This window comes from Xenopus tropicalis, chromosome 2 (genome assembly GCF_000004195.4).
Source record: "Xenopus tropicalis strain Nigerian chromosome 2, UCB_Xtro_10.0, whole genome shotgun sequence".
NCBI classification, from domain to species: Eukaryota; Metazoa; Chordata; class Amphibia; order Anura; family Pipidae; genus Xenopus; species Xenopus tropicalis.
Window position 1 is genome coordinate 157,951,153 of NC_030678.2, and position 23,857 is coordinate 157,975,009.

The window sequence follows — 23,857 nt, forward strand, 5'->3', positions numbered from 1 at the left end:
CCTTAAAGTTGGCCATACACGGGCAGATTTACTCACTTGGCGAGGTCACCAAGCAAGCAGATCTTCTCCAGATTTTCCCACCTAGGTCACTTCAAGTCCTTAAAGGTGGCCATACACGGTAAGATCTGCTCACTTGGCGAGGTCGCCAAGCAAGCAGATCGTCTCCAGATTTTCCCACCTATGTATGGGTGGGCGATATCGGGCTAATTTGGTCATTTGGCCCTGGGACCAAATGATCGAATCAGGACGGCAGGTATAGGCGCCGTCTCTTCACGGACCACATCGACAAGTTGATGCAGTCCCTGATCTGACGGTAAAATAAAAAACCTGCCCGATCAAGATCTGGCCGATTTCAGGCCAGACATCGGTCAGGCAGGCCAGGCCTGTCATTCGTGCCCATACATGGGCAGATTAGCTGCAGAATCGGTCTAAAGGACCGATATCAGCAGCTAGAATTGGCCGGGGAAGGCCACCTTTAGACTGATCCAGCAGATGCCTGTGTATTAGGACTCCCGACGGACCTACTTGACCAATAGCTTTCCTAAAATTCGATCCAAAAAGGACAAAAGTCAATCAGGCAGGTTTGGATTTTCCCGTTGGATCAGGGACCACATCTGCTCGCTGATGTGTTGCTTCCTCCAACGGGTCCTATTCCAGTCACTAATTCGATATTGGTGGAAAAATGTGGTCCTTAACGAAGGAGCGAATCTTAGTGTCTGGTAACCTTAAGAGTGGACAAGTTTTTTACTGCCTTTCAAACCATGGCAGACTATAATGGTTTGATCTACAGCCCTCTGATTTTTGAACATATTAGTGGGAACTCCAGCCAGTGCTTTAAAAGGGACACACTCTGGAAAGCTCGAATTGACCTTCACGCAAAGCAATGCAAAACGCACTGAGCCTGCCACGCTACACATTTGCCTACACTAATTCCATTAACATTATTTGCGTAACGATCATTAGGTACAGCACATATGTACAGTCTCTCTTGCTAACAGCTCAATGCATTGCTTGCCTTTGATGAACAACCAGTCCTAGAATATAAAGTGAAACCATTAGAATACTGGAACACAGGGAGATTAGTCGCCTGTGACAAATCTTAGCTTCTCCCCAAAACGCTTTCCCACTGGCAATAAAGTGAATTACTGGTAAGAAAGCTCGAGTAGCACTGTTTTTCCAAAGCTACACATGTCATGGAGACTGGAACCACAGGTATGTTTCTACAAATGCAAATCTAGCCTCCTCATATGTCATGTAATGCTACGTTCACACACAGGCTACTTTTTTTAGCAACAGAAAGAATTAATTTATGAATGTTAAAGGAGAACTCTTTGAGCACAATCAAAAGTGAGAGAACCATTAGGTTGAAGACACACAAAGCTACCGAGTAGCAGCTACTTGTCACAGCTACTAAACGCCAGAAAATATCCAGCCATAGACAATACTGAAAATTGCCTCTGCTAAAACACATGTAGACACAATTATCATCAGTATTGTCTATTTTATTAGCCATGACAAGTAGGTGCTACTAGTAGCTCCATGTCGTCATCCTTACTACTGGCACTTTCAGGCAGTATTCATTATAGCCAAAAGGAGGCTGATTTTAGTGATTATCTTATGGCCAAACCCCTGGAGGAGGAAATATCTCATGTGCCTTCAGGGTAACGTTTTTTAATAAAAAACCTAACGATGTCTATGGTGGCAATCTGTACAAAGGAATTGTTGCTTATGAAGAGAAAGTTATTTACAGTGGTGTGAAAAACTATTTGCCCCCTTCCTGATTTCTTATTCTTTTGCATGTTTGTCACACTTAAATGTTTCTGCTCATCAAAAACCGTTAACTATTAGTCAAAGATAACATAATTGAACACAAAATGCAGTTTTTAAATGAAGGTTTATGTTATGAAGGGAGAAAAAAAACTCCAAATCTACATGGCCCTGTGTGAAAAAGTGATTGCCCCCCTAGTTAAAAAATAACTTAAAGGAACAGTAACACCAAAAAAGGAAAGTGTATAAAAATAATTAATATATAATGTACTATTGCTCTGCACTGGTAAAAGTTGTGAGTTTGCTTCATAAACACTACTACAGTTTATATAAATACCCAGCTGTGTAGCCACGGGGGCAGCCATTTAAATTGAAAAAAGGAGAAAAGGCACAGGTTACTAAGCAGATAACCGATAAGTAGCATAGATTCCCATTGTATTCTACACAGTTATCTGTTATCTTCTTATGTAACCTGTGCCTTTTCTCCTTTTTTCAATTTAAATGGCTGCCCCCATGGCAACACAACAGCTATTTCTGTTAACTACAGTAGTCTTTCTGAAGCAAACACACAACTTTTACCAGTGCAGGGCAACAGTACATTATATTTTAATTATTTTAAAACATTTTTATTTTTTAGTGTTACTGTTCCTTTAACTGTGGTTTATCACACCTGAGTTCAATTTCTGTAGTCACCCCCAGGCCTGATTACTGCCACACCTGTTTCAATCAAGAAATCACTTAAATAGGAGCTACCTGACACAGAGAAGTAGACCAAAAGCACCTCAAAAGCTAGACATCATGCCAAGATCCAAAGAAATTCAGGAACAAATGAGAACAAAAGTAATTGAGATCTATCAGTCTGGTAAAGGTTATAAAGCCATTTCTAAAGCTTTGGGACTCCAGCGAACCACAGTGAGAGCCATTATCCACAAATGGCAAAAACATGGAACAGTGGTGAACCTTCCCAGGAGTGGCCGGCCGACCAAAATTACCCTAAGAGCGCAGAGACAACTCATCCGAGAGGCCACAAAAGACCCCAGGACAACATCTAAAATACTGCAGGCCTCACTTGCCTCAATTAAGGTCACTGTTCACGACTCCACCATAAGAGAGAGACTGGGCAAAAACTGCCTGCATGGCAGATTTCCAAGGCGCAAACCACTTTTAAGCAAAAAGAACATTATGGCTCGTCTCAATTTTGCTAAAAAACATCTCAATGCCAAGACTTTTGGGAAAATACCTTGTGGACTGACGAGACAAAAGTTGAACTTTTTGGAAGGTGCGTGTCCCGTTACATCTGGCGTAAAAGTAACACAGCATTTCAGAAAAAGAACATCATACCAACAGTAAAATATGGTGGTGGTAGTGTGATGGTCTGGGGTTGTTTTGCTGCTTCAGGACCTGGAAGGCTTGCTGTGATAGATGGAACCATGAATTCTACCGTCTACCAAAAAATCCTGAAGGAGAATGTCCGGCCATCTGTCCGTCAACTCAAGCTGAAGCGATCTTGGGTGCTGCAGCAGGACAATGACCCAAAACACACCAGCAAATCCACCTCTGAATGGCTGAAGAAAAACAAAATGAAGACTTTGGAGTGGCCTAGTCAAAGTCCTGACCTGAATCCTATTGAGATGTTGTGGCATGACCTTAAAAAGGCGGTTCATGCTAGAAAACCCTCAAATAAAGCTGAATTACAACAATTCTGCAAAGATGAGTGGGCCAAAATTCCTCCAGAGCGCTGTAAAAGACTCGTTGCAAGTTATCGCAAACGCTTGATTGCAGTTATTGCTGCTAAGGGTGGCCCAACCAGTTATTAGGTTCAGGGGGCAATAGATTTGGATTTTTTTTCTCCCTAAATAATAAAAACCCTCATTTAAAAACTGCATTTTGTGTTTACTTGTGTTATCTTTGACTAATAGTTATATGTGTTTGATGATCAGAAACATTTTGTGTGACAAACATGCAAAAGAATAAGAAATCAGGAAGGGGGCAAATAGTTTTTCACACCACTGTATATTTAGAAACTTGTTTGCCAAAGTACATAAGCTAGCTTAGTTAACATCAAGTGCAATGTACTGTTTTTTTACTCTAAAAGCAAATGTCAGACATTATGAACATTTTGTGTAAACAGAACACTATGGACGATGACAATTTAAAGTGATTTGTAAATACAGCTGCTATCAAAAGCACTATCTGCCTGATCCTTTCTTTTCTGAGCCCTGGTAACATGAAAGAAAAGGATGCAGGGATGACTCGTGCTACAATGTTTCACAAGTCAAAAACGGAGAACAAAAAAAGGATAAACAAATGCTGCTTTCAACTGCCATTTCCACTTACAAATAACTTTAAAACCACTGACCATGTTTAATGAGTATATACTGAGTTAGGCAAAGGCGCTATATCATATTAACCATCTACTGGGTAAAATATAACAACCATTACTGACTAAGATGAGAACTGCAGCAAGCTTTCAGGTTTTAGTTCCTTTCAAAGCAGTTTACAAGTTGCTTAGAATTATAATTTCTTTCATTAAATAAAATTGTATTTTTGGGTTTAGATCCCCTTTAAAAGCACTGCTGAGCAATTCATGCACTGCTGCAGTGATAAAAAAAAATCATCTATTTATTGTATAAATGACATGATTATTCATGCCTTGTCAAACAACTATGTAGAGAATTTCTTAAACAAATGCTTTTGGGAAAGCACAAGCTGATATGATATATGGGTAACTGCGGAACTCGGCTTAGACATTTAGCTGCTATTTTCACTCCGGCAGTCACGTTTGGATAGTAATGTGCAGTGCCTTAGGGACTACGACAACAATATAGGAAACAACTTCTGACTTATGCTTGTTATTTTGTCTTTAACAAAAGCGCTCCAACTTCGCAACTCCCTGGGCTGTAACTGTGATATGTAAAGACACACACACTCTCGCACAAAGATGCACACACTAGGCTAGACATTTGGGCTTCACTGCTAAAGGGCTGTGGTAGCCTTGGGCTGGTGTAGATCCCATGGGCTAGTACAAGGGGATCTTCTCCCGATATCACCACCTACGGGTGGGCAATATCGGGCTAATTTGGTCGTTTGGTCATTATTTAAACTTAAATCTTTAAGTTTAAATAATGATGTGGTTTCATAAGCCATGATTTATCAACAAGAAAGCAACCAGTGTAGAGATCCGGCAATAAGCAGCTCACACTACTGCAGAGACTGGCAGCATTACATGTGAGAGAATATTATAGAATTATAGAATACTTCATAAGCACAAATCTTGTTTTATAAAGAGGGAATATTTTTGGCTTAAATTAACTTTTAATTGAGAAGGATAAAGGCGTGCTTGCAGATAACAGACTCTGTTAGCTGTAGCAAGGTTTGCTAGTTCTTCTGTATTTAGAAACAATTTCTTTAAATGTATATTTACAAATGTCAGTTATACTGGGTTGGTCAGGAACAGGCACACATTTTATTATCACAATGCAGTCGAAGTGTTGCTGGGATATTGGGATTTTATCTCCTCCATACTGAAATAATGAGGTCATACAAAAAATGGTATGGCCCCCTTGATCAGATTGTGGGCCAGAAAAAAATGTCCTCATGGGCCACATGTGGTCTCAGGGCCTCTTCTATGACAGCACTGCCCTAGTGTGTGTGTGTCCCTTCTGGTGGGTACAGAACCTGCAAGATCTGTTTACAGTGGAAATGATCTACGAGGTCCCAGTACTGTCTCCAGACCACTACAAATACTAGCAGCTGGGCACCTCCTGAGTGTGCAAGCTAGAGAATAAAATGTACACAATAGATAGACATAGTAACAAGAGAGCCTTGAGCTACAGCTAGCCTTTGCACCTATCGCATAGTAAGAACCTTTGTGAAAAAGATGTTACAACCACTTGCGATACATAAGACGGAAGAGTACATTTAATCACGTCAACCTAATCCCTCCAGGGCTACTTATGCTCTGTGTCTGGTTTCAGACAGCACTTGCACAATGCAGACATGTCAGCAAACTCCATGCCATCAGGGAGACACCGATCCAGTCCTGGCTTGCATATGTCCTCATTTCACTTTACACAAAAGCATAACTTGGCATAAGGTCATTCAAATGCCTGGTATGGATCACTGCCTTCGGAACTAAGCGGCTCTCTCAGATAACATGCAGCCATCACTTTACCTGTATCCATCTGCATAACAAATCTAAACTCACTGCTGACCTACAAATTTTTCTACTTATAGGTCACCGGTTATAGGTCAGGATCTGGATGGCCCAAGGCTGCTTATCCTTGGTAAAGACCAGTGATCCCCAACCAGTGGCTCGTAAGCAACATTTTGCTCACCAACTCCTTGGATGTTGCTCCCAGTGGCCTCAAAAAAGGTTATTATTTTTGAATTTCTGGCTTGGAGGCAAGTTTTGGTTGCATAAAACCCCAATGTACTGCAAACAGCGCCTCCTATAGGCTGCCTGTCTACATACGTACTACCTAATAGCCAATCCTAGCTATTTGGCACCCAAGGTACATTTTTTTTTTCTGTGTTACTCCCTAACACTTTTTCCATTTGAATGTACCTCGAGAGTAAAAAAAAATGTTGGTGATCCCTGGTATAGACTGTACCTTCTCCTCCATAATGTAGCTCTCTCTTCCCCTAAGTATTTGTAATTTGTTAACAATCTGCCCTTCAGTCAGCAATAATCAACTTTTGAAAGGTACCTCTACTTTACCGACTTCGACACATGAGACAAGTATGGGCAGTGCTTACTATTGACAAGATTCCAGTACGTGTAAATATCTCATCACTTATAATGATCCTGCGCTACTGCAATATCAAATTATATTTCGCAACACCCTGTAACCCACCCACATCACAAGTTGGTGAGCCATAAATATACAATAGTAAGTACTACACTACAGACCAACAAATTCACACGCATCTGTATATCTCTCAGGTATCCCAGGGACCCTCCAGAAATTAATTTCTTAGAAATGATGCCACTGTTTTTTTGGGAGATTGGTCATCTTAATCTAACATCAACAGAACTGTGCTTTTTATTTTCTTTATTGACTGAATACGATATCCAAGAGAACAAAAGCATCCTAAAATGGATCCGAATCCTGACGAAAAAGGCTGAATTGAAACCTGGATTCGGTGCATCCCTAATTGTAGGTCCCCCAAGGATATTGTCCGATACACAATACATGTGAAGATTTTATCGTTATCCATGGTGCGAAAATTATCGAGACAATAATTCAGAGCCCTCACTCCCGGTCCGAAATTCGTATGAATATCAGGACATGTGTGGCCAGATTAAAAGACTTTCCATTATACATTTATGATAATTTTGTAATTGTTTTAAATTTACTTTATGTGACTGCAACTGAACGCAATGTTTGTTGACTCCTTTCTGTTCTCGGGGTCTGACTCGTATACAAGGTACATTGGTTGTCCTCCTGTTGCTGTCTTCTCCTACATTGTGTTAGGATTCAAAAGTGGAAGTGCAGAGAAAATAAAACAGACCGATGGATTCTGCTTTTCATTGGCGAGCAACTATATTTGGAACATTTAAAACCATGGAAAATCTTTGCTATATGTAAAGTGCATAGTGGAGATCCCCCTTCTGCCTTACCAGACTGCTACAGATTTGATATATAGATGCTAAATTACTCAAGGCAGTTGCAAATAGCAATCAATTAGGTTTTTGCTTTCATTTTTAACTTTTTTTTTTTAAGCAGTAGACTTGTAACGGTTTGTGGAAAGCCCTTACACACGGGTATTTGAATGTATGTTTATTGAAATGCATGAACACCTACGTATTGCTTATATGTGCCCTTTTAGAATGCAAGTGCATCCAACATGCATTTATTTTATTGTACTGGGAATGCACATCAATTGCACTGGGCAGTCTGTTGCATACAAAAACACTCATGGGTACAACCACACAGAATAAAACAATGACTTTGCAACCAATAAGTGCCTTTTATTACATAACCCCATAAGTGTTTAATCCTTAAGGCCCTTACTTGTCGGCGTTTCAGTATGCGTCCCTGTATGGTGACACTTTGATGCATTTCACCACATGGGACCACTCAACAACCACTAAACAACAAAAACTTCAATGGCACTTTAAAAAAAAAATGAAAAATTAAAAGTGCGGTGGCAGCCTACAGCCTGGTACATACATAATAAGGCTATAGTACCCACGAGCCAAAAGGTATTCCTAAACAGCTGAAATCCTTGATATGGAAACACACCAATATAATGGGATTGTAGCAGCTGCCGGTAAGCATGCGTCATCATACATTTATAACTGCAAGGACACTGCCACAACAGGCTCTTTAAAGGGTCATCGTACCTCAATTTATCTTTCTGTCTTTGAGACTGTCTAATGGAAATATTAAAGGGACAACACAGACTTGTGTTCAACCTGGCGCTCTAGGGCTACATGGGTGGTAAGGAAATAAAATGTACATAATTATTATCCATACAACCATTAAAATGTTCAAACACTTTAGAGCTCAATATGGCAGTATTGGCAACCCTAGACACATACTGCAACAGTCTAATACAGTAATTGCTTCCCTCACAAGGGACCTTCTATACTGTATGCCTGTTGGATTTGGAGTAAAAATGTATTTGCTGCCCTAGATTTCTGGAAATTAAACAAAGTGATGCATGTGCCTTCCCACCAGTAATTCACTTTACTGCCAGTGGGAAGTCATTTTCGGGAACAATAGTATGGTAGCCGAGATTTAACCGCACGCAACTAATTCCCCCATTGCCCATGGCCCAAAAAAGACAAACTCTGCCCACCGCTAGAGTAGGGTGACTGGGTGGAGAGACTGAATCGCTATTTGCCTATAATTAAATGCATGGTTTCAGAAAAACAAAGATCTGTTATGACATTAGGTTGGTGGTAGGGAATTACCTAATCCAGGATTCAGTTCGGGATTCTGCCTTTTTCAGCAGGATTTGGATTCGCCCGAATCCTTAAAATCATGTGACTTTTTGTCAAATAAACACAGAAGTGTTTCTCTTTAAAGGAACAGTAACACCAAAAAATGTATATATTTAAAAAAAAATAAACTATAATGTACTGCTGCCCTGCACTGGTAAAAGTTGTTTGTTTGCTTCAGAAACATTACTAGAGATTATATAAACCCTGGTGTGTAGCCATGGGGGCAGCCATTCAAAAAGAAGAAAAGGCACAGGTTATATAGCAGCTAACAGATAAACCCTGTAGAATACAATGGTGTCTTATCTGTTATCTGCTATGTAACCTGTGCCTTTTCTCCTTTCTTCCAGCTTGAACGGCTGCCCCCATGGCTACACAGCATCTTATTTATATAAACTATGGTAGTGTTCCTGAAGCAAACACCTCAGTTTTACCAGTGCAGGGCAACAGTACATTATATTTCAATTACTTTTGAACACTTTCATTTTTTGGTGTTACTGTTCCTTTAACCCATCCTTATCCTAATTTACATATGCAAATTAGGATTCCGTTTGGTGATCCTAAAATTGTGCATTCGGTGCATCCCTACTCAGCAGATTTAAAGGAATGATCTGGCCTCCCAAAGTTATATCCAAGGAAAATTTTTCCATAATAAAAGGAAACATGGAGACCCACCCTAAAATGAATGCAGACCCACTTTTGGTTAAGAATCAGCACATACAGGTATCATTTCAACATGAATTAAACCCAATGGGATTTTTTTAAGGATTAATAATATCTTGGTACAAGGTACTCGTTTATTAATGCAGGGAAAAAGAATATTTTTAAAAAAGTGAATTATTTGATTAAAATGGAGTCTATAGGAGATGGCTTTTCCATAATTTGTAGTTTCCTGGATAACAGGTTTATGGATAATCTATCCTATACCTGCATTACTAATTTACATTTAGGCCAAAGAAGAATTCTGCAAGGGTTCAATATCTGAAACCTGGCCCCACTAACTGATCCAACCCACAACTGCCCACCGGCCATCATTAACCAAGAAGTGGCATCTCTGAAAACCCGCAGATCCTTGGCCAGATATCAGACTAAAGTGTTGTTAGTGACTTCAGCGCACACATAAGCAAGAGCTTATGTAGGAGTATCACTCATGTAACAAGCTTATGATTAAAAATACATTAAAATTTTTTCCTTATCGACCAGAAAAACATCACAGGTACACAAACGTTCCATAGACTCTGTCCCTGATCTGGTATGGTGGCCCTCGCCATTCATCTCAATGCAGGAGTTTACAACATATGGCAATGAGATACAATGTAGGCTCTCTTCAAACATAAATAATTCATAGCGGCAGGGTTAGAGATTTAGCATTTCTTAAATGGGATTTATAAATAAAAGACCTTGTACCGTTACAATGCACCTTGCATCACAATGAGAGCGGCTGCTTGTTAATGCATGGCAGATTTTTATATTTTGCAAAGCACTACAGGCTGTGGTTTGTTTAGTAAACAGGAGACTCTGAGCCACAGCAGGATTTAATGGGTGCAAAATGCTTTTCCAATATCATGACTGAATCAAAACTCAAAATTGATATTAAAATACCTTTTAATGGTTCTTACACAGGGGACTTCTTTCATGCATTTAGAAACGCATGCTGAGCGCATAAAAATGCTTATATTGAATTTATGCACGTTTTTTTAATGTACTAGGTTCCAAATGCAACCCCTCTATTGTATTAACTTTTGAACTTGCATCAAGTGCTAGAAAATGCCGCACGTGGCATCTAAAAAACCGCGACTCTGAACGCTCATGAGTATTAATTGATAATAGAATCAATTACCGGTAATTGATGCATTAAGGTGTGTAAGAAGCACAAACAAAAGGTCTCCCCGACCAACATGTGGCCTGAAATCGCTCAGATCTCAATCAGGCAGGTTTGAGTTTTCCGTTGGCGCCTATGCCCACCGAATTAACCCGACATCCGTAGGTGGGCATATAAGGTGTATGGCCACCTTTAGTGACCCTTGGAACCAGAAAATAGATTGCGAACAGAGAGTTTTAGTAAGTTATTTTACGTATTCCTATTCAGGTACAGATCTATTTTGTGGTTTCCATCTAGAGACTATTAGGACAGATGTGGCCCTTCAATCTTTAAAGCTCAATCCCTTCTCAAAGGGAGCCCAGACTTTTTTGGTAACATGACTGCCTTACAGTTGGGATCATAACGATAAGGCATATTGCATAAGCATCTAACCAAATGGAAAAGACATGCAAGTTTTATTCATTTGATGTGATAATTTATCACCCATACAGTTATTCTGTATCTGCATATACAGTACAGGTCTAGAATCTGTTATCTGCAAACCTGTTATTCAGAAAGTTCTGAATTACGGGAAGGGCATCTTCCTTAGACTCTATCATAAGCAAATTATTCTATTTCACAAAAGTGATTTCCTTTTTATTTGAAATAAAACAGTACCTTGTACTTGATGGTAAGAAAACTCCAAGAAAAATCCATATTGGTGGCAAAACAATCCTACGGGGTTTATTTCATGTTTAAATGATTTTAGAAGAATTAAGGTATGGTTATCCTCTTATCTAGAAAACCCCAAGTTTGAGGTGTTCTAAGTAACAGATCCTATACCTGTACTAGATTATATATAGGCCATGTAGTCTGGGTTGCAACAAGGAAGCTACAAGCAGATGGAAATAGGAATAAAAAAAAACCAATTCACTTAAATCAGAGATTTTAAAAACAGTTAATTGCAGGATACTGGCATTTGTACTGAAACAGCCGCTGCATTAATAATAGTATTAATATTAATTATATTAATTATATATAAGTATTAATTATAGTTAATAATAAAAATCTATCAGGTATGTCACAAGCTGTCTCCTATGTACAGGGAGCTTTCCTGGGCCCTTTTGTAGCTACAACCACAGGGGCTGCTTCTGTATGTCACCAGCAGCTGGGAGAGCAACAAGTTGGATACCAGCTTTGGAATCAATAGGCAGGTTACAACCCCTTTCTCCCGAGCTACAGCTGCTTCCAATGGGTACCCAACAGAGTCACTGTCCACTAATTAAACTCCAACTCTCAGGGGTTTATGGGAGTTACATTTCAAAAACAGTCACAGTAAAAGCTGGGGGCAGGACCGCAAAATCCAGCCTTTCTATGTGGAAGCTCCAGCCTCCTCTACATGCTATCAATTCAGTACAATTACCCGTCTACATCAAAAATGGATCTGTCGCTGCTCTGATATTTATCTGCAACTCCCAGCAACCCCTGATACATGGCTGAATGTGGATTCTGGGGGTTGTAGCTCAACATCAGCCTAGAGAGACAGGCTAAATATTATTTACAAGCTGATGACAATATGATACGGTGTTGTGGTGCAGATCAGCATGCATCCTATGGTCATGAAATGTAACCAAGGCAGTGCGTCCAGAAGTACAGAGCAGTGTGCCGTACTGGCAGTACTTTATATATTATTGTGGCATGAATGGTACCCCCTGCGGTTCCACCAGCAGCCGCTGAAGTATTGTGGAACTGAGCAGAACCATGAGTGGCACACACTGCATCTGCACCCCCCCCCTCAACTGTTATGGTTCCTTCACTGGGCACTGCCCTGACAGTGCAAACAATGTTAGCCTGTGTAGCGCCAAGTGTGGCAGCATCTTGAGAAGTGCCCTCAGCAGCAGTAATGCCCTACAATATGCCCTAGCAATACCCTGAGAATGCCCACTAAGTTACTACTCGGTGCAGTGGCCCAGGAACATGGTGGGGAGTCCCTGGCAAAATACTTTATGCAGTGCCCTAAAGTGGGGGTGACACTGTTATCCTAAACAGATATTTATCAAAGACCAATACATACTGTGAGGCGCTGTGCCCCATAAGAAGTCAGTATGGTGGGGGTGCCTAGCAGAAGTACCCCGAGTATGCTGGTACTTTATACAGTGGCCCAGCTAGCTAAAGTCATACTTTATACAGTGGCCCAGTTAGCTAAAGTCATACTTTATACAGTGGCCCAGCCAGCTAAAGTCATACTTTATACAGTGACCCAGCCAGCTAAAGTCATACTTTATACAGTGGCCCAGCCAGCTAAAGTCATACTTTATACAGTGGCCCAGCTAGCTAAAGTCATACTTTATACAGTGGCCCAGCTAGCTAAAGTCATACTTTATACAGTGGCCCAGCTAGCTAAAGTCATACTTTATACAGTGGCCAGCTAGCTAAAGTCATACTTTATACAGTGGCCCAGCTAGCTAAAGTCATACTTTATACAGTGGCCCAGCTAGCTAAAGTCATACTTTATACAGTGGCCCAAGCAATATGGAGCTGCTTTCCCCCAGGTAGTATTTATGCTGTTCCCATAGCCAGGGTGCCCAGCAGTACTGTGTGTAGAGTGGAGGCAGTGCCCAATAGAGTTAACCCTTTCAAAGAGCAAAGTGTGTCGGTGCCAGTCTATGTGAGACAACAGCAGAAGCCAAACTTCCCAGCTCTGTCTGCCAGAATCCCCCCCACACACACGGCCTCCTCACTATTCCCGTCTCCAGCAGGCTTCCAAGCCGGCCCGCCAGCCCTGCCTCTCTCCCCCCTGGAAGTTCCCGTTACCTGTAGAAAGGCCTGGGCTCCGAGGGCTGAGGCGCCTCCTCCCTCCCGCTAGCTCCGTTACTCGGGCAGCTCTTGAGGATGTCGGCTGTGTCTGGGCTGGGGCCGCGCAGTCTCCCTAGGGAGGAAGGAGAGGAGGGAGGATAGAGCGGAGGGAGGGGGCAGAGGGATGGGGCTGGAGTCAGGGCTGGCAGCTACACAACATGGCTGCCCGGGAGCCTGTGGGGCTAGGGACTGGCTGGCCGCACTCACACACGGGAGGAGGGGGGCGGCTTTGGGCAAGGGGTGTGTTCTGTGTTTTGCCCACTCATTCGACCCAAACCTAACGGTTCCTAGTTGACTTTACTTTCTAAATATAATCCAGAAAGTTCTCCACAGTTTTTGCCGAGGGGAAACGGGTTTTTTGCGTTTGACGATTATTTGGAAACTGTTTCCCACAGACAAATGGCTGCTTTGGAAAAAAACTGTGTTGGTGATTGTAATTTGTACATCTGGAAAGTAAACTGCTATCATAGAGTGAATGGAAAATGCGTTTGTAATTTGAGGGATAAAAAAAATCCTCCAAACCAAAAGAAATATTTGTCCTTATGGAAAATGCTATTTTTTTCCCATTGGGTCAGGGGATTATGGGTCGCAGAAGGGGGGCTCAAAAACCCCTGGCAGATAGTTGTCAACATATATAAATATTTCCCATGGGTGTAGAGTTGCCACCTTTTCCTGAAAAAAATATTGGCCTTTTATCTTTTTAGATTTTTCTCTATTTATAACATTGGCAATCACCATCATTTTTACTAGCCAGCTGGCAACCCTAGTCAGGAACTGCAGAAAAAGTAGCAGAACCAGCATGGTGGCCACCAAATAGGACTGAGGAACATTTCTTTAAGAATAATGCTCTATGATTTTGTATTTTATTATACATATATAGCGGGTTGGGTCTTAAGGGGCTACTGAAATTTGCATTTGGCCATAGAACATTCAAGCTTTTATTCCTCCTTAAATGCTGGGTTTGGTCCTTGCACAATAGATTATTAGATTACCGGTATATAACTCTTCTCTGCCTCTTTTGTTAGCAGGAGTCTATTATGCAGAGGGATTATCTGTGCACTACCTCGCAAGGACCAAACATGGAGGACCTTCAAGTTACTTTTTTGCCCTGTTTAGCTCAAGAAATAACAAAAACCATACATGTTTCATAATTACACCAATAGGCAAAAACTATGTTCAGCACAAGCTCTATTCCATGAATTCATGTTGAACAAGAAGTTATACTGCCTCTTTAAACTCAGAGTGGCTCAGTGGTTAGCATTGCCACCTTGCTGCACTTGGGGTCCTAGGTTTAATCTCAGCTAATACACTACCTAGAAGCAGTTTATATGTTATTTTGTATACTGTACTCCTGTTTCCTTCAACACTCCAAAAACATACAAGAAAATGAATGTCTGCTAATACCGTTGCCCGGAGCATGTTTGACCTCAGATCAATGCATCCCAAACTGCAAGGCTGGCTGCTGTGGGAAGGAAAAGGCTTAGGGGTGGGATCACCCTAAAGTCTAGTGTCTGTTTGCTCTTGTAGATGCACCTGATTAGTTAGCATGAAGGTCAAATATAATGGGACATTGGGGTGAGTTGTTCTAGATATTATTAGCCGCATAGCTGATACCGCACTGTTTTCATATACAGGTATGGGATCCCTTATCCGGAAACCCGTTATCCAGAAAGATCCGAATTACGGAAAGCCCGTCTTCCATAGACTCCATTTTAATCAAATAATTCAGAATTTAAAAACTGATTTCCTTTTTCTCTGTAATAATAAAAGAGTACATTTTAATTGACCCCAACTAAGATATAAATAATCCTTATTGGAGGCAAAACAATCCTATTGGGTTTAATTAATGTTTTATTGATTTTTTAGTAGACTTAAAGTATGGAGAGCCAAATTACGGAAAGACCCCTTATCCGAAATACCCTTGGTCCTGAGCATTCTGGATAACAGGTCCTATACCTGTATCGGTAAACCTTTTATTAGAGAAGTTTAGCAATTAAGACAGATTATAATTAACACATATTTATAAAACACCAACATATTCTACAGCGTTGAACAATAAATGGGCAAATACATTAAACAATAAAACAAGAAAACACACAAAACAACAATAAAAAAGGTCTGTTATCCAGAAGGCTCAGGACCTGGGGATTTTCAGATAAGGGATCTTTCTGTTATTTGGATCTCCATACCTCGTCTACTAAACAATTTTTTAAACAATACTTAAACCCAATAGGACTGTTTTGCCTCCAACAAGGATTAATTATATCTTAGTTGGGATCAAGTACAGGTACTGTTTTATTATTACAGAGAAAAGGGAATCATTTAAACATGAAATAAACCCAATAGGGCTGTTCTGCCCCCAATAAGGGGTAATTATATCTTAGTTGGGATCAAGTACAGGTACTGTTTTATTATTACAGAGAAAAGGGAATCATTTAAACATGAAATAAACCCAATAGGGCTGTTCTGCCCCCAATAAGGGGTAATTATATCTTAGTTGGGATCAAGTACAGGTACTGTTTTATTATTACAGAGAAAAGGGAATCATTTAACCATTAAACAAACCCAATAGGGCTGTTCTGCCCCCAATAAGGGGTAATTATATCTTAGTTGGGATCAAGTACAGGTACTGTTTTATTATTACAGAGAAAAGGGAATCATTTAAACATGAAATAAACCCAATAGGGCTGTTCTGCCCCCAATAAGGGGTAATTATATCTTAGTTGGGATCAAGTACAAAATACTATTTTATTATTACACAGAAAAAGGAAATCAATTTTAAACATTTGAATTATTTAACTAAAATTAAGTCTATGGGAGATGGCCTTTCCATAATTCGGAACTTTCTGGATAATAGGTTTCCGGAGAAGTGGTCCGATACCTGTACCAAGTTTATTCATAACTCAAATAAAGGAAAATTCATATAAAAGGTTAAAACATTGCAGTTCATCATTACCTAGGCACTATGGAAAGTCTAGGCAGCAAGTTCGGTGACAAGATAAACACATGTGTACTTTACTGTCAGTGCAGGGGAAATAGCCCCTGAGGGAATATAGAAAGCTATTATTTGGACACTGCTTTAATTAATTACTAATGGAGAGACTATAAAACATTGTCTGTGAGCATAAATAATGTGCACTGGGGCAAGTCACAGGGTCAACTGTCTTTCTCTAAAGCACAGGGGCAAAGCTACAGAGGAAGCAGACCCTGAGGTTGCAGGGGGTCCCAGGAGTGTACAGGGCCCCATAAGGCCCTAAATAATAGCAGCTTCACTATATATTGGTAGAATAGGTTAAAGGAATAGTAACACCAAAAAAATGTATGTATTTTAAAGAAATTAAACTATAATGTACTGCTGCCCTGCACTGGTAAAAATTGTGTATTTGCTTCAGAAACATTACTGGAGTTTATATAAACTCTGGTGTGTAGCCATGGGGGCAGCCATTCAAAAGAAGAAAAGGCACAGGTTATATAGCAGCTTACAGATAAACCCTGTAGAATACAATGGTGTCTTATCTGTTATCTGCTATGTAACCTGTGCCTTTTCTCCTTTTTTCCAGCTTGAATGGCTGCCCCCATGGCTACACAGCAGCGTATTTATATAAATTATAGTAGTGTTACTGTAGCAAACACCCGAGTTTTACCGTTGCAGGGCAACAGTACCTTATATTTCAATTACTTTAAAACAGTTTCATTTTTTGGTGTTACTGTTCCTTTAATTTACTAATATTTTTCGGTCCTAAATTGAATTTTCTTTGGGGCCCAGTAACATCTAATTACACCACTTTGAGTACATTTTTGTATGATGTATCTCCAACCAGAAAAAATATACTGGACAATTACAGGACCTATTTATAAAGCATCAAAGAAGGCACCTATGAGATTTTCTCTAGGAGGATAAAGAAAAAGCTGATAAAAGGTGATAATATTCTTACATTTGTTGTAAAAGTTACTTCTTTTGCACTGTATGACATAGGGCCCTGGGCAATGTGCAATACATGCCCCAATTGCCCCTGCCTTCTCCACACTACCAAACAGATGATACTAAACGTGGGCAGGATATGCACCATGTGGCAATTATATGATAATACTCTCAAAGTAGCCCAGTCCAACCAGTCATATCATTATAGTTCCCTTATCTTAGCCTCCCTAGATTAATAGAAACTGCTGATTAATCACATATGTAATTACTATATATACATATATATACCAGCATATAGTTTGCACTCCCTTTCTATGAGATATTTGCCTCAGTGCAAGAATAAAAAAAACTATATAACATCATGTAAGACTGCACTCACAGGTCTTGCAAAGTGAAAAAAACTGGTAATTTATTAAACTGATGTTTCGGTCTCAGCGGAGACCTTTCTCAAGGTTAGAGGACAGGAACAATTTCTGTTCCTGTCCTGTAACCTTGAGAAACGTCAGTTTAATAAATGACCATTATCCAGAATGATCCGAATTACAGAAAGCCTGTCTCCCATAGACTCCATTTTAATCAAATAATTCAGATTTTTTCTGTAATAATAAAACGGTACCTTGTACTTGATCCCAACTAAGGTATAATTAATCCTTATTGGTGGCAAAACAATCCTAATCCTATTGGGTTTAATTGCTGTTTAAAGGAGAAAGAAAGGCTTAAGCTGGCCATACACGGGCAGATCTGCTCGATTGGCGATGTCGCCAAGCGAGCGGATCTTCCCCTGATATCCCCACCTACGGGTGGCGATATCGGGGAGGCATTCGAATTCTGCACGCGGCAATGGGGCAGTCGGTTCGGGGACCGCATCAACGAGCCGATGCGTTCCCCGATCCGACTGGATTTTCTAACCTTGCTGATCTATATCTGCCCAATTTCAGGCCAGATATCGGTCAGCCAGGCCTCTCGTTTCTGCCCCTACACGGCCGATAAGCTGCCGAGTTGGTCCAAAGGACCGATATCGGCAGCTTCTATCGGCCCGTGCATGGGGGCCTTTAGTCACTTAGAGGTAAAAGGGAAGCGATTAAAGTCACTGGGGCGCCTAACATTTTGGCACCCCCAAGTGACTTAGCAAACTTAAGGCATGGAGATCCAAATTACAGAAATTTACTTACATTTGAGTTTTTGTGGTTTTATATTTTTTCAAAACCACATATAAACTTATTTCCACAAATGTCATGTATCAAAAGATTCAAACTGAAAAAGTACGAATGAAAAAAGACGAGGGAAAATCTTAAAAACTGCAACTTTTACATATTGTTGTCCAATAGCAAGTGTGAAAAAAAACCCTGAAAACTAAAACCACAAAGCAATGAAAGTTCTACCAGATCAGATTTTATGCTTTTGTTGCATAATAAACTACAGATTTTTTTTTTCCAACAACAAAATCATATTTTAGCGTTGAAAAAAATCAAACATTAGTAAATGCCCATAGGAGTAGGAAATTAAGAAAAAAAACAATATAAAGCTAAAAAGGGGGTGTATGCAAACGAGTTCACCTGTAACCAGGGCTGTATTTTCTCTACAGGCACCCATGTGTTGTGCTTAAATAGAAAACTAAAGGCCTCAGTCTACAGCCATATAAATTATGAGAAATCTGACTGCAGAGCTGACATGGATGTGGGGATAGCCCTCTTCTATCTAATGCAAACACTGCCAATAACTCTGCTAATGCTACATGTGTAGTATAAAGGAACAGGTCACTGGGGGTAGACACCTTAGTCACCTCTTACCCCAGGCTGGTGCTTTTCAGCCTGGGGTAGTTTTTAGCAGGAAGGGACACTGACACATTTCTCTACCTCCCCAGGCATCCACCATGCTACTACTTTTTTTTGTGCACTTAGTTTTGCACTTAGCGTACACCAAGCCCGAAGGACTGGATACCTGGGTATGAAGGGGAACATGGCAGCAACCTGCTGAAAACTTCCCAGGCTGGTGTGTTTTTCAAGAAGGAGGCCTGGCGTAAGAGACCAGCAATTACAGTAACTAACTTATTGGCACCTTCAGCGACTTTACCTTTCCTTGTGTAACAAGTGGTTACAGTGACTAAAAAAGTTTATTAAGTATAATAACAAGCAAAAAACATGTCAAGAATCAAGGTGGTTGATATTTTTGTCTTTCATTATTTCTCCATGTTTTTCATATGGGAGCAGGGAGCTCCGGCTTCCCATCACATATAGTAGATGAGTATGACATATATAAAATATACATTTCAGTTCCTGGTCCTACTTTATTTGGAAAGCTTGCCCTTTCCTTAGTCCTTCAAGCACCGAATGGGGGACTAGGCACACCACAACCATTTTCCATTATAACACAACCCAGTTTTGTGACAATACATTAGGCTACTGTACACTTACCCACATACACCAGATCTATGCAATGAATTCTAGCTCTCCATCTCCCCTACTTTATTTCTGATATCCTCAAAAATCAAAAAAGCAAAAAGGAATCAAGCAGCTTCAGGCAGCATTTGAAAACTGCAGTGAATTTTAATGGCAGTGTCAGCACACTACATGTTTCGGGCAGAGCCCTTTCTCAAGTGTACAAGTACAAAGCATTGTGGGATTAACCGTCACTTTAAGAAGGAAGGCTGGGGAAAGGCTTTTGTTTCACAAGAAAGTATTCTGATAATGGTCGAACTCACCAATGGATCATAATGAACTCACTAAGGACACAAATGGACACTGGCTGTCACTTTAAGAAGAAGGGTTGGGGAAAGGCTTGTTTGTTTCACATGAAGGTATTTAATCCCACAAAGCTTTGTACTTGTACACTTGAGAAAGGGCTCTGCCCGAAACATGTAGTGTGCTGACACTGCCATTAAAATTCACTGCAGTTTTCAAATGCTGCCTGGAGCTGCTTGATTTCTTTTTGCTTTTTTGATTTTATGATATACTGTTGGGGTGGTTCACAGACACCTGGAATCTGCAGCCGTATACTACTGATTACTTGTGCTGAACTATAACCCAAAAATTTTTTGTCTGAATTTCTGATATCCTTCCCTTCCAAGCTAAAATCATTCCTGTACCTGTGTTGGCGTCCACTGCAATAACACAACTGTGGTCATTCGGTGCTGCTGCCATAAATGAAAAATGTGCTGCAAGTCATGTCACAAGAACCAGTGCAGGGGCTGGAGTTGCCCATTAAAGGCCCCGCAGAGATTAACCACCCTACCAGTTTGTACGGATATAACATCATAAACAGCCAATCAATACATCAATCAATTGGCAAGCTTGTAATTCATGGTTTTTGACCTACATAACATAAACTGTTAAAGAAAATTGGAGTTTGTACTCACAGTATTTTACCAACCAGCTGCATATTTTATACCATGCAGTGGGTTTTGTGTTGGCTTACAGTAGCTTGTTAGTCTTTGGCCCAAAGTGTAAACATTTATTGTGTGATATTGTTGTATATTACTCTCAAAAACAGTGAGAGCAGAAAGCCCTAGAGACATGACAGCCATTCACACAACCATAATAGTGACTGTGATTCACACATATCACTTACACGCCTGCAGATCAGTGTGTAGACACTTTAAAAGGCATTTATAGTTACAGTGGCTTGCAGCTTCAATAGACAATATGCAGCATGTAAAAGGGTTGTTTGTTAATTTACTTACTTACTCTTGATTGTAACCCTTGGTTGATTGTAGCCCCAGGATTCCCTTTCAATAATAGATGGACATGCACACAACATGACATGATGGACAGAATGCACTTGGCTCAGATATACTGGAGTGCAAGGAGCATGTTTGTACCCAATTACCTTTAATGAATAGCGTCAATACGCAACAGTTGCGTCCATTTTAGCACAGCCACCCTTTGGGCTGTGGTCATAAATGAGTGCTTATATGTTTTAGGTTTGGAAATTAATTAGTAATCATTTGCAAAGCATCGGTTGCTATGAACAATGTAACCCCACTTCCTATTATTGTTTTGGATAGTTCTGATGACAGGTAAGCTTAGCTCCTGAAGAGCAACCCAGAGCACATTGAGCGTGTGGAGTGTCACTGACAAAAGTAGCCTCTAATTACCTTAGAAAGACAAACTTCTGTTTTTTGTAATATAAATTTGTCTACCCTGGCCAATATGCCCTCCCTTTGAGTTGCCCCAGAGCAAAAGAGGAGGACAGAATTGGGGCTGTTAAATAACCCGTTTATAAGTCATGGAAGCTTGGAAAAAGAATGCAAAAGGAAAATAGACACAGATTATCTATTAAAGGGGAACTAAAGGATTTAGAAAAAAGGCACCTCACGCAGGAAGCTTGTAATTAAAGAGGCCTCCTGTGTAGGTAATTCACTTTTAGGCTGGTTGCTGGTTCTAAACCTTTTTGTCATTGAAAATGGCTCATTTAAAAACTGTACAAATGTACTTTTTCTGTGTTTGCTTATTCAATAACCTGGAGTACAAATGAGATCAAACAGCACACGCATTTCTATGCAGTTCAGGACATTCAAGTTCACTTGTTTAGAAGTGGGCACTTAAAAAACCCCCATGGTGCAGGTTGCTACTGGTTGGTAATTAGCTCTGGTGCCTGTATAACCTGTTGCCCGGATTCTTATTTTAACGAGCCCCTTTCCACCATATCCTTTCACTTACCATAAACTGCATTGGTTTCTATGAAGCTATGCAGTGCACATGTGGACTAGTTAGTGAACTTTATAAGCATTTGTTTTTAAACCAATTCCACTTGGTGGTAAAGTGACAAAAATAATGGCTGTAATTTCATGGGATTTTGGCAATGCCAGTTTTTAGTAGCTCAGGAAACAGCCTGTATAGGAATAATCAGCCATTGTCTGCCATAGCGATTGTAGGAAGATTCTAGTAAACTTCCTTTAGTTCCTCTCAAGAGCCCATGGGAGTACGTTCAACTTCACTGGCAGGGACAGAGCAAGACAGCGGACGAAATTTAGGTGACTGTATTCACATGGCCTTAGATGTGCTCTCTCAAAATATATGAGCACTATGGCAAGAAGGTACTTATTTGCCATTTAATTGCACAAATCCTTATAAAGGAAATCCTAAATTACACAGTCTTCAAGGAGGTGGAAATATGCATTGGTCTCAGATGGAAGCACAAGGTTTCCTCTTCATTTAGTTGGTCTTGGAGTTCTCCACATATAACCCTGTCACAGCAATATCACACTGTCTGCATGGAGGAAGATGGTCATCTGGATTGTAGATGATGCGTTCCGCCACTGGTCTCCCGATCCAGCGAATGGCAATGCTGTTATGTGCTGGTTTGTTGTGGTGCCAACCCCAGTGTTGGACAATGCTGGGACATCAAATCTTTGCACTCTGGTAACAAGTGCTCTGAAATTCATGCATGACCACTAGCTGTCACGCGCTTGTAGCAAGTCCCCAGTAAGTTTTCTCTAGCTCCTCCCAAGAACCCATGGGAGTATGTTTAACTTCACTGTGGTTGGGTCCTCTTCCATGTCATGTGCCAAGTAGAGAGCGTAGAAGTTTAAGTGACTATATTCATATGGACGTACTCTGTTAAAATATAGTAGCACCATGGCAAGAAGGTACTTATCAGACATTTTTCTGCATCAATCCTTAATGACACAGTTTTCAAGAAGGTGAAAATCAGCTATCAGCCTCTGATGGGAGCACAAGCTCTCCACTAGCAATGGTTTGGAGACTAAGGGCTCTGGCACACAGGAAGATTAGTCGCCCGCGACAAATCTCCCTTGTCACGGGCGATTAATCTCCCCGAACTACCATCCCACCGGCGATGGGATGGCACACGCTGCGCAGGCGATTTCGGCAAATCTCCCTTGTCACGGGCGACTAATCTCCCCGTGTGCCAGAGCCCTAAAGGTGCTCCAGATGGAAGTCTATTTTCATCTCATCCATTTTTTGTTCTTTCTTCTATGAAGAAGGAAATCCAACTAAGATGTTTTCAGAAAATCAATATTGAAATCCACAAAATAAAGATGAGGATGCAAGTAAGGTCTCGATCACGATTCACTCTCTAAAGCTGGCCAAACATGCACCAATAGAATCGTACAAAACTATGTTTCATATGATTTTCGGACCGTGTGTCGGCTCCAAGTTGTCACCCTATAATTTTTGTACCATGGTGATTGGTCAGGTTAGAAGATTTGGCCAGCTAATGATAAAATCTGTGCATGTGTTGTCAACGTCGGATTTGCAATCCAGGTGCCCCAAGGCCGCCCCCTGTCCGGTGCCCCCCCACACATTCATGAATGTGCTATTGGTGCGTACACCCCCTACCGCGCATGCGCGAACTTGGCGAGGAGGCATGCAGCCCCCAAATTTGTGCCGCCCTAGGCCCGGGCCTTTGTGGCCTTTCCACAAATTTGGGTCTATGTGTTGTGTATCTGACAATATCATTGAGGAGCCTACAATGTATTTCTGGGATGTCACTTTCGTACAATTGGTTTCTGTCAATTATTTTATGTTCAGAACATCCTCGGATTTGTTATTTAATACTTTATCCTATTATTTCAATCTGAATGTTAGTTTTACATCATTGC

General features: G+C 40.6%; 1 protein-coding gene across 1 annotated transcript in view; it reads right to left on the reverse strand.

The window, feature by feature from the left end:
* Positions 1-13,613, reverse strand: part of rdx (radixin) — a 43,906-nt gene extending 30,293 nt beyond the window's left edge. Inside the window, exon 1 of the mRNA XM_002937962.5 lies at positions 13,332-13,613. The gene's annotated coding sequence lies outside the window, so the exon portion shown is untranslated. The remainder of the gene's footprint in view (positions 1-13,331) is intronic.
* Positions 13,614-23,857: the final 10,244 nt, after the last annotated feature.